This window comes from Trichechus manatus, unplaced genomic scaffold, assembly GCF_000243295.1.
Source record: "Trichechus manatus latirostris isolate Lorelei unplaced genomic scaffold, TriManLat1.0 scaffold00015, whole genome shotgun sequence".
Lineage (NCBI taxonomy): Eukaryota > Metazoa > Chordata > Mammalia > Sirenia > Trichechidae > Trichechus > Trichechus manatus.
The window spans coordinates 4,677,033-4,692,187 of record NW_004443951.1 but is presented as its reverse complement, the minus strand read 5'-3'; the positions used below and the strand labels follow the sequence as shown (position 1 = coordinate 4,692,187).

Here is a 15,155-nt window from a genome sequence, read left to right as displayed (position 1 = left end):
CAGGGTTGTATCCTTTCACCATACCTATACAATCTGTATGCTGAGCAAATAATCCAAGAAGCTGGACTATATGAAGAAGAATGGGGGATCAGGATCAGAGGAAGACTCATCAACAACCTGTATTATGCAAATGACACAAACTTGCTTGCTGAAACTGAACAGGACTTGAAGCACTTACTGATGAAGCCTTCAGTATGGATTACACCTCAACATAAAGAAAACAAAAATCCTCACAACTGGACCAATAAGCAACATCATGAGAAATGGAGAAAAGACTAAACTTGTCAAGGATTTCATTTTACTTGGATCCACAATCAACACCCACGGAAGCAGTAGTCAAGAAATCAAAAGATGCATTGCATTGGGCACATTTGCTGCAAAAGACCTCTTTAAAGTATTGAAAAGCAAAGATGTCACCTTGAAGACTAAGGTACGCCTGACCCAAGCCATGGTATTTTCAATAGCATCATATACTTGACAAAGCTGGACAATGAATAAGGAAGGCCAAAGAAGAATTGATGCCTTTGAATTGTGGTTGTGGTGAAGAATACTGAATATACCATGGACTGCCAAAAGAACGAACAAATTTGTCTTGAAAGAAGTACAACCAGAATGCTCCTTAGAAGCAAGGATGGCGAGACTACATCTTGCATACTTTGGACAGGTTGTCCGGAGAGATCAGTCCCTGGAGAAGGACATCATGCCTGGTAAAGTACAGGGTCAGCAAAAAAGATGAAGACCCTCAACAAGATGGACTGACACAGTGGCTGCAACAATGAGCTCAAGCATAACGATTGTGAGCATCACATAGGACTGGGCAGTGTTTCGTTCTGTAGTACACAGGGTTGCTATGAGTCTGAACCGACTTGATGGCACCTGACAACAACATGTACACACACACATAGTTATATATATGTATATATAACTGTTATGTTTATATCAATTCACCTTAAGTATCTGATAAAACATGGGAAATGATACCAATTATTAACCGATAATCAACATTCATGAGAGCAGCAGTCAAGAAATCAAATGACGTATTGCATTGGGAAAACCTACTGCAAAAAATCTGTTTAAAAATCTTAAGAAGCAAAGATGTTACTTTGATGACTAAGGTGCGCTTGACCCAAGCCATGGTATTTTCAATTGCCATATATGCATGCGAAAGCTGGACGTGAATAAAGAAGACCAAAGAAAAACTGACATATTGAATTATGGTGTTGGCAAAGAATATTGAATATACCATGGTCTGCTGGAAGAATGAACAAGTCTGTCTTGGAATAAGTACAGCCAGAATGCTCCTAAGAAGCAAGGATGGTGAGATTTCGGTTCATGTGCTTTGGACAGGAGGGATCAGTCCCTAAAGAAGGACATCATGCTTGGTAAAAGATCCTTCAATGAGGTGGACTGACATAGTGGCTACAACAATGGGTTCAAACATACCTACTATTGTGAGGATGGCACAGGACCGAGCAATGTTTCATTGTGTTATACACAGGGTCGCTATGATTTGGGACAGACTCAATGGCACTTAACAACAATAGGCTAAAATAAAAGTTTATGGGTGATGCAACTGGTTAACATGCTCAGCAGATAACCAAAAGTTTGGAGGTTCAAGTCCACCCAGAGGCACCATGGAAGAAAGACCTGGTGATTTACTTCTGAAAAATCAGCCATTGAAAACCCTATGGAATACAGCTCTGCTCTGACTCACATGGGGTTGCCATGAGTCAGAATTGACTTCACAGCAACTGGTTCTGGTTTAGGCTAAAAAAAGAAACAAGAAAGAAAAACCTCTAAGAAATTTCATATTCTAACATTTTGAACACTCATCACTCATTGGCTATGAACCACTTACTTTGAAGCTGATCCTTCTAAGGTAGAATGAAACATACTAATAATTGTCAAATATTAGAGGAGAGGTGCCAAAACACATCAAGCTCTGGCAATATCGAATAAAAATATATAATTATTTTAATATTAAGTACTTAAATATTTATTGCTTGCAATAAGAAATTATACTAAGTATAAATGATATTTTAATTAGAAAAGTATTTCACACAATGATTTAATGACCTTTTCAGAGATTATTACAGAAAGATCATTGGTGTAATTAATGTAATCTTTCAAAAGATTTGTTTTTCTGTAACACTTTCATTGTAGAGGTTCAGTATTTAGAGTTTACAATTACATATAACATTTTCATTACCATGTTTCCATGAAGAGAAAGGAAGGGGCGACTAGAATTTACTGTGTCTAAAAGCTAAGAATTTTGATACTGTATCTAACACAACCCTTTCAACAATCCTACGTGTTGATATTATCATCTCTATTTTGCAGATGAGGAAAATTAAGATTCTGAGTAGTTATATAACTCACCCAAGGTCACACAACTAATAAGAAACCATGATTTTAACTTGAATCTTCAAAGCCTAAACTCTTGTCACAACACAATCTGTCTTTAAAAAATTCAGATAGATATAAGAGATTTTAATCCAGAAATTAAAATAGAATTTAAAGATTTGTTTACTCAAAGTCCTACAAGTATGCCAAATTAAAATTGCTTAATTTTTTCATATAAACATTTAAAATGCACTAAGCTTATTTTTATTGTGTTCTGAGATAAAATTACTTCAAACAATACAATACTGTAAGAAGACTGGACATATTAGTATAACATTCTAGATAGCTAGAAATAAGAATAGATTATAAATAGAAAGTAAATTTCCTTAATGGTAAATCCCTTAAACGTTGTTAGGTGCCGTCGAGTCGGTTCTGACTCATAGTGACCCTATGTACAACAGAACGAAACACTGCCCAAGTCCTGCGCCATGCTCACAATCGTTGTTATGCTTGAGCCCATTGTTGCAGACACTGTGTCAATCCATCTTGTTGAGGGTCCTCCTTTTTTTCGCTGACCATCTACTTTACCAAGCATGACCATCTACTTTACCTTCTCCAGGGACTGATCCCTCCTGATAACACGTCCAAAGTATGTGAGACGTAGTCTCGCCATCCTTGCTTCTAAGAAGCATTGATGTCCTTTTTATCATTATTTTATTTAATTATGTATTATAGTTTAAAATTCTTTATAGCAGTCTTTTTAGATAAACATTCTCTAAAATTCATTTATTATGAAGAGAAAATGAATTTCAGATTTGAAAGACATTGTTCAATTTTGTTCTGTGTTACATACACAGCTAGGTCACAGCAGCTATCATTTATAACTGGAGTCACTTTTCCTTGCAAATTTCCCCAACTCTCCAGTTTGGGTATATTTTGAAAAGAATCTCAACCTAAATGACAGTATTTTCTGGTCTACAATATCATTAAAAACAGTGTTATGAAACTCGTTTTTCTCTTTAAAAAGTCTTCAAGCAACAAACACATTAAAAAATCTTCCTCATAAGAAAAGTTAGAATTGCACTGTGATACCATTTTTTTTCCCTCTAAACTGTGAAAGAATAAAAAGTTGAATATCACACAATGATGATGAGGATGTACAGAAATAGGTAGGCCCTCTCATACATTGTTGATAGAAGTATACATTGGTACTTCCATCGAGGACAATTTGGCAAAATTTATCAGAATTATAGAAACCCTGGTGGCATAGTGGTTAAGTGCTACTGCTGCTAATCAAAAGGTCAGCAGTTCAAATCCACCAGGTGCTCCCTGGAAACCCTCTGGGGCAGTTCTACTCTGTACTATAGCGTCACTATGCGTTGAAATCAACTCTATGGCAATGAGTTTGGTTTTTTTTTTTTAATCAGAATTAAAATGCACATATCCTTTAACTCAACAATTCCACATAAGGAATTTACTCCACAGATATACTTAGTTTCCTAGTGCTGCTGTAAGAGAAATACCACAAGTGGGTGACTGTAAAAAAGAAAAATTTATTTTCTCACAGTTCAGGAAGTTAGAAGTCCAAATTCAGGGTACCGGCTCTAGGAGATCTCTCTCAGCCCTGGGACAAGATCTTTGCTTTTTTCAGCATCTGTAGCCCCAGAGTTCCTTGGTTCCTTGGCAGTCCTCATGTGGCATCTATCTTCCCCTACTTATGCTCGTTTGTGTGTCTAATCTGTTCTTTTTATACCTCAGAGGTAATTAAGTTTAGGACACACCCTACACTGATATGGCCTCATTAACATAACAAAGAAAACCTGTTCCCAAAGGGATTACATCCACTAGCATAGGGGTTAGAATTCCAACTCATATTTTTTGGGGGGGACACAATTCAATCCATAATACTCACATGTGTATGAAATGACATATGTACAAGGTTATTCAATGCAGCAGAGTGTGTATTAGCAAAAGACTGGAAACGACCTAATATTTATCAACTGAGGCTACTTAAATTATGATACATTCATATGATAGAAAACTAAGCAGCCATATATAAGAAATTGCTAACACTAGCTGCTTGAGAAGGGAATGGAAATGCAAGGTAGATATTCCACTGTTCACTCATTTGTACCTTTTTATTGTTGCTGATTTTGTTTTTGCTGTTAATGTGTGACTTAGGAGACTTCATGTGTTACAAAGTAGAACTGCTTCACAGGTTTTCTTGGCTGTAATCTTTATGGAAGCAGATCATCAGGCCTGTTTTTTCTGCAGTGCCACCAACCTTTTGGTTACCAGCCTAGTGCAAACCATCTGCGCTACCCAGGAACTTTTCACCTGTACCTTTTTGATATTGAATTATTTGAATTTAAAACCTCTTCAAAAATAAATAACAATAATAAAACCACCAATCTCTAAATGTTGGAGTGCTTCTCTTTTTATAACTCTAGCCCAGACCTCTCCCTTTAACTCCGTATTTGCTTATCTAACTGCTCCTTAGCATCTCCAATTGGATATTTAATAGGTTCTCAAAATTAACATGTTAAAAATTGAGCTTGATATTCATCCTCAAACCAACTCCTCCTGGCAACTCCATTCTTTCAGTTATTCAGACAAAAAACTTGGTGTCATCTTTGACTCCTTTCTTTCACATCTCCAATTCAATCAGATAGCAAATACCATTGATTCTACATTCAAAATACATCCAGAATTTTATCATTCTTACAATCCCCGCTGTCATCGTCCTGGTCCAAACTATTATAATCTCTCATCTTAATAATTTTAGTATCTTCTCTGATCTTTTTACTTCTGCTCTTCCCACAGTTTATTCTCAGCACATCAGCCCGAGTAATCCTCTTAATGTATACCAGATCATGCCACTTCCCTCTTCATTCTCCAATGGCTTCCCATCTCACACAGAGTAAAGCCTAAGTCCTTACTACGACCTAGAAGTTTCTTCATGACCTGGATCTCCCCTCTTTGCCCCTCTAACCTAATCCAACAATTCTACCCTTTGCTTACTCTACTCTGGCCACAGCCCTCCATATGTGAAGGATGTTCCTACCTCAGGGTCATTTGCACCTGCTTTTCCTCTACCTGAAATATACTTTCTCACAATATCTACATAGTTAACTCCCTTACTTTTTTCAGGCCTTCATTCAAAAGTTACCTTTTTGATCTCATTTTCCCTGGCCACCCTAACAAAAATTTCAACCCTTCCCAATGTTTCATATCCCCTGTCCTTGCTTTAATACTTAACACTTGTAACTATTTTAAATATATGTGTATATTTAAATTATTAATCTTGTTTATTGTATATTTTCTCCATTACAATGGATGCGTAAAGACAGCAGTGATTTCTATAGTTTTATTCACTACAACACCAGCACCTAGAACAGTGCCAGGAACATAGCTGTTGTTCAATAAATATTTGTTGAATGAATAAATAAAGACATGAAGTAAAGCAGGGTTGGGGAGACCTACAATCCATTAGTTTTCTTCACAATACTCTTTTTTTTTTTTTTTATAGTTGTGGTATACTCTTGTAGAATAAAATGCACAGCACCTAAGAGTTTGATCAGTTTCAACAACTATGTACACTCATAAAACCGTAACTCTGGTAAAGATACAGAACATTTCCATCACTCTAAAAATTTCCTCATGTCCCTTCCTGTCTGCTCCCCCCCACATCCAGAGACAATTACTGTTCTTGTGTCTGTTGCCAGACATTAGTTTTGCCTATTTTTTAATATCATATAGTACATTCTTTTGCATTTCTTATTTGTACTCAACATGTTTTCAAATATTTATCAAATATTACTGAGTAGTATTTTATTATATGAATATATGACAATTTGGGTTTTTTCCCCCCTCTTCTGACATACTCAGCAGAGCAGCAGCAGAAAACAAAAAAGGGCTCAAGTGACAAGTGGCACCATCATCTCATAATTTGAAATCACTAGGTAAATAAAGATTAACTTTGTAGGTCCCTCACCCTGTTGGATTCTTTTCTATGACACATCATATGGCAAATATGATAACCTAATTTCTACAAGGCTAAAAAATATTAAGATTGTATTGACTGCCACTGGTTCAGTATAATTGCAAACCCCTCTAACAACAACAACAGAAGAACAATATATAAAAAAAGAAAAAAGGCCAAAATGTGATTATACTCTTACAGGTCTTTAATTTCCAAGTCTTCTTGTCAGAACCATACTAACTTCCTAGGTGTCCTTTTTTTTTCCTTTTGGTGCCATAGCCCCTAAGATGCAGCTAACATTCTTCTCTTCTGAGTGGAAACTACAACCACAATCTCATTTCTTAGGATTTTCCTCAGAAGCAGGACATTGTCCGCAGGTACCTTATATATATAATCCTCCTCTTTTTCTACCATAGACCCCCATTACCAGCAGTCCACCTTGAAGACATTTGAGGCTGGAGTATGCCTGCTCAATGGGCAGTCTTCTGGCAAGGGAGTTCCAGCAAGGTGGATTAAGCCCCAAATATCCAACTGAGATGCATTCCAAGGAATGCATAAAGATTGATATCCTAGACATTAGTAACCTGAAATGGACTAGTATTGACATTTTGAATTGGACAATCATATGGTCTATCTTGCCAGGAATGACAAATTGAAGAGAAACGGCACCACATTCATCATCAAAAAGAACACTTCAAGATCAATCCTGAAGTACAACACTGTTAGTGATAGGATAACATCCAACTCCTATTATTCAAATTTACACATAATTTACAATAATACTGAAGATGAAGAACTGAAGATTTTTATCAACTTCTTCAGTCTGAAATTGATCAAATGTGCACTCGAGATGCACTGCTAATTACTGATGACTGGAACGTGAAAGTTCGAAACGAAGAAGGATCAGTAGTTGGAAAAGATGGATGGACTTGGTGATATAAAGGATGCGGGAGATCATGTGATAGAATTTTGCAAGACCAACGACTTCTTCATTGCAAATACCTTTATTCAACAACATAAATGGCAGCAACTATACACGTGGACATCACTGGATGGAATACACAGGAATCAAATAGACTATATATGTGTAAAGAGATAATGGAGAAGCTCAATGTCATTAGTCAGAACAAGGTCAGGGGCCGACTTTGGAACAAACCATCAATTGCTCATATGCAAGTTCAAGCTGAGGCTGAAGAAAATTAAAACAAGTCTGCAAGAGCCAAAATACTAACTTGAGAATATCTCACCTGAATTTGGAGACCATCTCAAGGACAGATTTGATGCACTGAACGTTAATGACGGAAGACCAGGCGAGTTGTGGGATGACATCAAGGACATCATACATGAAGAAAGCAAAAGGTCATTAAAGAGACAGGAAAGAAAGAAAAGACCGAAATGGATGTCAAAAGAGTCTCTGAAACTTGCTCTTGAACATAGAATAGCTAAACGGAATGGAAGAAATGATGGAGTAAAAGAGTTGAACAGAAGATTTCAACGCATAACAAAGATTTTAAACATAATAACGATTGTGAGGATGCCATAGGACCGGGTTGTGTTTCATTCTGTTGTACATAGGGTTGCTATGAGTCAGAACCAACTCAATGGCACCTAACAACAACATATATATTTTAATCAGTAATCCATGCAAGATATACACAAAACTGTTAAATGACTAGATTGTTCAATAAATAGAACTTCATGCTGATTGGTTTAAATGGAAGTCTTGTTTTATAGAATGACATGTTCAAATAGTTTCATCCTATTTATTAGCAAAAACCTCAAATTATTTTGTAAGATGTTTAATTCCTCTGAATATCATCAAAAAAGGACCTGACTTTATTTTTGTTGATATAAATCACAATCAAAGTATAACCCTCCAGTCTCTAGTTTGAGTTCTTCTTGAGTTTCAGTTCAGTGTAGGCCAACACAGTCCTTTCCATGAGTTTTCAGCTGAGATTTCACAAACCAACTTTAACACTTTCTACAGAGTATCCTGTCCGTCTCTAGGCTTTTGGTAGAATGTAAAATTAATAATGGCATGTAATGTTCCTTAGCATAACCTACCAAAATGTGATAATTTCCTTGGAAGAAAAGGCATGGGCTGCAATCACATGTCTGAACTGACAGATATTAAAATGGAACCTATATAAAAGAAAAGGTTTGAGTCTTCTGGATATGAGCATCCACTTTTAATAAAATCACAGATCCCGAAGTAAACAATTTGAAATTTGATGGGTTTTACAGTGATATGACCCATCATTTCACAGATCCTTAGCACCAAATCTCTGGACATTGCTGTTGTTGTTAGGTGCCGTTGAGTCAGTTCCGACTCATAGCAACCATATACACAACAGAACGAAACACTGCCTGGTCCTGCGCCATCCTCACAATCGTTGCTACACTTGAGCCTATCGTTGCAGCCACTGTGTTAATCCATCTCGTTGAGGGTCTTCCTCTTTTTTTGCTGACCCTCTACTTTACCAAGCATGATGTCCTTCTCCAGGGACTGGTCCGTCTGGATAACATGTGCAAAGTATGTGAGACAAAATCTTGCCATTCTCGCTTATAGGGAGCATTCTGACTGTACTTCTTCCAAGACAGAGTTGTTCGTTCTTTTGGCAGTCCATGGTATATTCAATATTCTTCACCAAGACCATAATTCAAAGGCATCAGTTCTTCTTCACTCCTTCTTATTCACTGCCCAGCTTTTGCATGCGTATGAGGCGACTGAAAATACCATGGCTTGGGTCAGGCACACCTTAGTCCTCAAAGTGACATCTGTGCTTTTTAACACTTTAAAGAGGTCTTTTGCACCAGATTTGCCCAGTGCAATATGTTGTTTGATTTCTTGACTGCTGCTTCTATGGGTGCTGATTGTGGATCCAAGTAAAATGAAATCCTCGACAACCTCAATCTATTCTCCGTTTCTCATGATGTTGCTTATTGGACCAGTTGTGAGGATTTTTGCTTTATGCTGAGGTGTAATCCTTACTGAAGGCTGTAGCCTTTGAACTTCATCAGCAAGTGCTTCCAGTCCTCTTCACTTTCAGCAAGCAAGGTTGTGTCCTCTGCCTATCGCAGGCTGTTAATGAGTCTTCCTCCAATCCTGTTGCCATATTCTTCTTCATATAGTCAGTTTCTCAGCTTATTTGCTCAGCATACAGATTGAATAAGTACGGTGAAAGGATACAACCCTGACGCACACCTTTACTGATTTTAAATCATGCAGTATCTCCTTCCTCTGTTTGAATGACTGCCTCTTGGTCTATGTACAGGTTCCGCATGAGCACAATTAAGTTCTGGAATTCCCAGTCTTCACAATGTTATCTGTAATTTGTTATGATCCATACAGTCGAATGCCTTTGCAGAGTCAATAAAATACAGGTAAACATCTTTCTAGTATTCTCTGTTTTCAGCCAGGATGCATCTGACATCAGCAATGATATCCCTGGTTCCAGGTCCTCTTCAGAATCAGGCTTGAATTTCCAGCAGTTGCCTGTTGATACACTGCAGCAACCGCTTTTGAATGATCTTCAGCAAAGTTTTACTTGCCTGTGATATTAATGATATTGTTTGATAATTTATGCAATCCGTTGGATTGCCTTTCTTTGGAATGGTCATGAAGATGGATCTCTTCCAGTTGGTTGGCCAGGTAGCTGTCTTCCAAATTTCTTGGCATAGATAAATGAGCACCTCCAGTGTTGCATCCATTTGCTGAAACATCTCAATTGGTATTCCATCAATTCCTGGAGTCTTGTTTTTTATCAACGTCTTCAATGCAGCTTGGACTTCTTCCCTCAATACCATCAGTTCTTGATTATACATCACCTCCTGAAATGGCTGAACGTCGACCAATTCTTTTTGGCACAATGACTGTGTATTCCTTCCATCTTCCTTTGATACTTCCTGTGTCGGTTAATATTTTCCCCATAGAATCCTTCAATATTGCAACTTGAGGCTGGAATTTTCTCTTCAGTTCTTTCAGCTTGAGAAATGCTCAGCGTGTTTTTCCCTTTTGGTTTTTGAACTCCAGGTCTTTGTGCATTTTATTATAAATTTATTATACTTTACTTTGTCTTCTCGAGCTGCTCTTTGAAACCTTCTGTTAAGCTCTTTTACTTCATCATTTCTTCCATCTGCTTTAGCTGTTCTACATTTAAGAGCAAGTTTCAGAGTCTCTTCTGACATCCATTTTGGTCTTTTCTTTCTTTCCTGTCTTTTAAATGACCATTTGCTTTCTTCATGTATGATGTCCTTGATATCATCCCACAACTTTCCTGGTCTTCAGTCATTAGTGTTCAATGCATCAAATCTATTCTTGAAATGGTCTCCAAATTCAGGTGGGATATACTCAAGGTTGTACTTTGGCTCTCGTGGAGTTGCTTAATTTTCTTCAGCTTCAACTTGAACTTGCATATGAGCAATTAAGAGTGACTCTACTTTGAGGAGGCAGCTCTTCCCCAGTTGTATTCCAAGTGACTTCCAACCTGATGGGCTCATCTTCTGGCACTATACCAGACAATGTTCCATTGTTATTCATAAGGTTTTCACTGGCCAGTTTTTTCAGAAGTAGACTGCCAGGTCCTCCTTCCTAGTGTTAGTCTGAAAGCTCCACTGAAACCTGTCCACCATGGGTGACCCTGCTGGTATTTGAAAGACTGGTGGCATAGCTTCCAGCAACACAGCAACATGCAAGCCACCACAGTATGACAAACTGACAGACGAATGGTGACTCTGTACATTATATAACCCAATCTGTTGCTGGAAGGAGGAAACATCTTAAAAGGATTCTCCTAGTATGAAATATGGGGTTTTTGGTAACAATCCTCTATATGAATAATTATCAGTTAGAGGATGATCTGTGAAAAATTTCTCTGAGTGGTGTATACTTAAAAGATACTTCACTGAATTGCCAGTATTGATGAAAATATCAATGTATGTCTTCATGATATACTTAGCAGCGGGGCAAAACTCAGTTACTCACTTGAATGCTTTGTTTTCAAGTTGTTGTAAGTGTCTAAAAAATCTTAGCATATTATGCTGCCATAAAGAAGGTGGTTCATCCTCTAAGTAGCACGCCAACGTTTTTTTCCCTTTCCATTTGAGGTTTATTTTTTATTTATTTATTTATTTTTGCACACAAAAAAGTAAGTAGCTCATATTCCCACCAAGACATTTTTCATTCCAAGTAACTGTAATGACCTGTCTGGTTTTCACATCTGAGGGTGTGAGGTGACCACAATAATAAGAAGTGAGTTTTGATGACAGTAGTTGGAATGCTCTCCAAGTGTGAAATGAAAATATTGTCTGTAAATTGCTTGATACTTGAAGACATACATTCATTTTAAACGTTCTATCACGCTGTAGTGGTGAAGGCTGAGGAACCACATCATGAGGAAACTCAGGAGCAACAGATGCAGGAGGCTCCACTTGAGGGATCTCAGCGACATCTTGCTTGGAAGGGCTGTCAAGAAAGTCAGAAGCCTCAGTTTCTTATTCTTGTTGATTTATTTATTCTGAGTGAAAGACCTTCAATTTCACCAACTGAATGTTCAGCAGTAAGTAGTAATCAAAAATAATACATCTGTAGAAGTTTCTACTAAAAGATAGAGACTCTCAGACTGGGTTAAAATTATGTCATATACTGCTTACGAGAAACACACCAAACTCAGGAGAGTGGATGTTCTGGTAGAATTTCAGATGAAATTAAAGCACCAATTGAATTTTGTTATTGTTGTTGCTGTTTTCCATATTACATGTTGTCTTAGGCTGAGTTCTCCAGAGAAGCGAAACCAGTAAAGCATAAAATATATAGAAAGATTTATATCAAAGAAACAGCTCGTGCGATTGTAGAGGTTTGAATGTCCCAAGTCTGTGGATCAGAATAGAGGCTTCTTTCCATTCATGTAGCCGCAGGGGGTGGCGAACCCAAGATCAGCAGGTCAGAAGCAGGGCTCTTTCTCACAGGCTGTGAATACTGACAAATCCCAAGATTGGCAGGCAAGACCGCAAGGCTTCTCCTGATTCACATAGCTGCAGGGGCTGGTGAACCCAAGATCAGCAGGTTGAGGAGCAGGGCTCCACTCACAGGCTGTGAAGATCAACAAATCCCAAGATCTGCAGATAAGCTGATAGCTCAAGTTGCAAGAACCGGGGGTCAGATGAACATGAGGCAGCTGCACAGTCCAGAGCGAGCAAAAAGCCAGAACGTCTGCTTATATTTGGATGCAACCCACACCCCCAAGGAAACTGCCTTTCAACTGACTGGCTACTCACAGCAGATACAATCATGGAAGTGATCACTTATAAACACTGAGAATCATGGCCCAGCCAAGGTGACACACAATCTTAACCATCATACATGCTTTAATTAATACACTCAGATTTGCTGTGAACTACAGAGGTGGACAGCCTCTCAACAGGGAGGCTCCAGCCATACAGCACAGTGGATTCCAGCATACTGTGACCCGGAGAGGGCCACAGGAGTGGATGGTACCTTCCTGCCACTGCTAACCACTTGGCCTTGATACCTTAGCCTCAGTGTCCCCAAGGAGAAGCCATCTGAGGGCCAAGCCCACTCCACAGCCCCAGGTCTCCTCAGCCTCCAGGCCACCTCAGCACCCTCACCTCATACTCCAGCAGTGGTTAAAGGACAAAAAGTTTTTAATTTTGAAGAAGTCCAATTTATCAATTTTTCTTTTATGGTTTTTGTTTCCTAAGTCTTTGCCTAATCTAAATTCACAAAGATTTTCTTCTAGAATTTTTATAGTTTTAGCTTTTACATTTCAGTCCATGATCGATTTCAAGTAATTTTGTGTATATCGTATAAGGTAAGGGTTGAGAATGATTTTTTTTTTTTTTTTGCACATAGATGTTCAATTGCACTAGCAATTGAAAAACTATCATTTGCTTCATTGAATTACTTACGCATCTTTTTTGTTAATACAACTGTGAATCTATTTCTGGAATATTCATTCTGTTCCATTGATCTTTTTGTCTGTCCTTAGGCCATGTATTAGTCTGGGATCTACAAACAGAATCAATAAGATATATATATAAATATAGATATAGATAGAGATATATATGCATATCTATATAAATATAGATAAAGATACATATGCATATATATATACATAAATATAAAGAGAGAGTTACTTTAAGGAATTGGCTCACGTGATTGTGGGGGCTGGCGAAATTTGTAGGTCAGGAGACGGGCTAAAAACTCTGGCACTCTTGTGTCTGAAATTGGTAGACTAGATGACAGGCTGGAAACTCTGGCAGGATGTCTTACGTCTTGAGGTAGAATCCTTCTTCCTTGGAAAATCTATTTTTGCTCTTTAGGCCTCCAACTAATTGGATGAGGTCCACTCACATTGCAGAGGGTAATCTGCTTTACTGAAGGTCAACTGATTTAAATGTTAATTACCTGTAAATACCTTCATAGCAACATCTGGACTAATGTTTGACCAAACAATTGGGCACCATAGCCTAGCCACATTGACGCATAAAATTAACCGTCACAGGATACACCACACTGTCTTGATTACTGTAGCTTTACAGTAAGTCATGAAATCAGGGACTGTGAGGCTTCCACTTTGTTCTTCTTTTTCAAAATCATACAGTAACCCTTTATATCTGGATTGTTTCTCTTATTTACCATGATGCTTTAGAGATTCATTCATATTGTTACAAAAATTAGTGGTTCACTGATTTTTATTTTGGGTAGTATTCCACAATATGGATGTAGTATAAGTTGTTTATTCATTTATTAGTTCATGTACATTTTTCTTCCTCCAACTTTTAACTAGTATAATGAATGAAGACCAGACCAGCCGTGGGATGGCATCAAGAACATCACACAGAAGAAAGCAAAAGGTCATTAAAAAGAAAGAAAAGACCAAAATGGATATCAGAAGAGACTCTGAAACTTATTCTTGAATGTACAATAGCTAAAGCAAACAGAAGAAATGATCACATAAAAGAGCTGAACAGATTTCAAAGGGTAGCTCAAGAAGACAAAGTATTATAATGAAATGTGCAAAGACTGGAGTTAGAAAACCAAAAGGGAAAAACATGCTTGGCATTTCTCAAGCTAAAAGAACTGCTGAGGGACTTGGGCAGGCATGGCTCTGGCAGCATGCTTGTCCTGTTTCCTACTTTTGCCTCTTGGAATATATGCCAAATAAAACCTTTCTTTTTGCTTTACTATAACTTTGTGGTGATTTTACCCTAGGACAATTAATGGTGTAGTCACTGCAGGACTTTGGAGAAGAAACTGGCAAAGAGAGGTTCTTTCTTCTGGACCCCACGCGTTCGCACTCCATGTCTCTTCGACAGCAACGGGTGTCATCAAAGCCAATCTGACTGGGGAATTCACATCACTTATCTATGAAGTTTTTTTTATTATTACTATTCTGGTGTTTAGACACTTGATAATCTTGGTATATTCTTCATATATCCTGACTGTATGGTATTATGTTCCAAGATTATTATGTACTATATCTGAAGCTCTTTGAAAATAACCTTAATCATTATATTTAGAAATATTTTTGTCTAAAAATTTTTTAACTGAATTTATTTGGTTTTACATTAAGCTTGTAATTAATTTCTATCAAGTCTTTCACTTTTAAGAGTATCATTTTTATAAATTAATCATGGCCATATTAAGTTTTGTCACCTGCAGGTCTTTGCTGATTTGTTGAAAACGTTTGACCAAAATATCTCAACAAAAAGATGGACTATATTGGACTTGTGAAAAGGACTGTGACTATACTGAAACAAGATCTCCAGAACTCATATGTAGAAGCTGATGGGTTCACAGATTGCGGCT

General features: G+C 37.6%; 1 pseudogene; it reads right to left on the bottom strand.

Annotated features, from left to right (window-relative positions):
* Positions 1 to 8,352: 8,352 nt before the first annotated feature.
* LOC101349272 (UDP-GalNAc:beta-1,3-N-acetylgalactosaminyltransferase 1-like) lies at positions 8,353 to 14,649 on the bottom strand (annotated as a pseudogene).
* Positions 14,650 to 15,155: the final 506 nt, after the last annotated feature.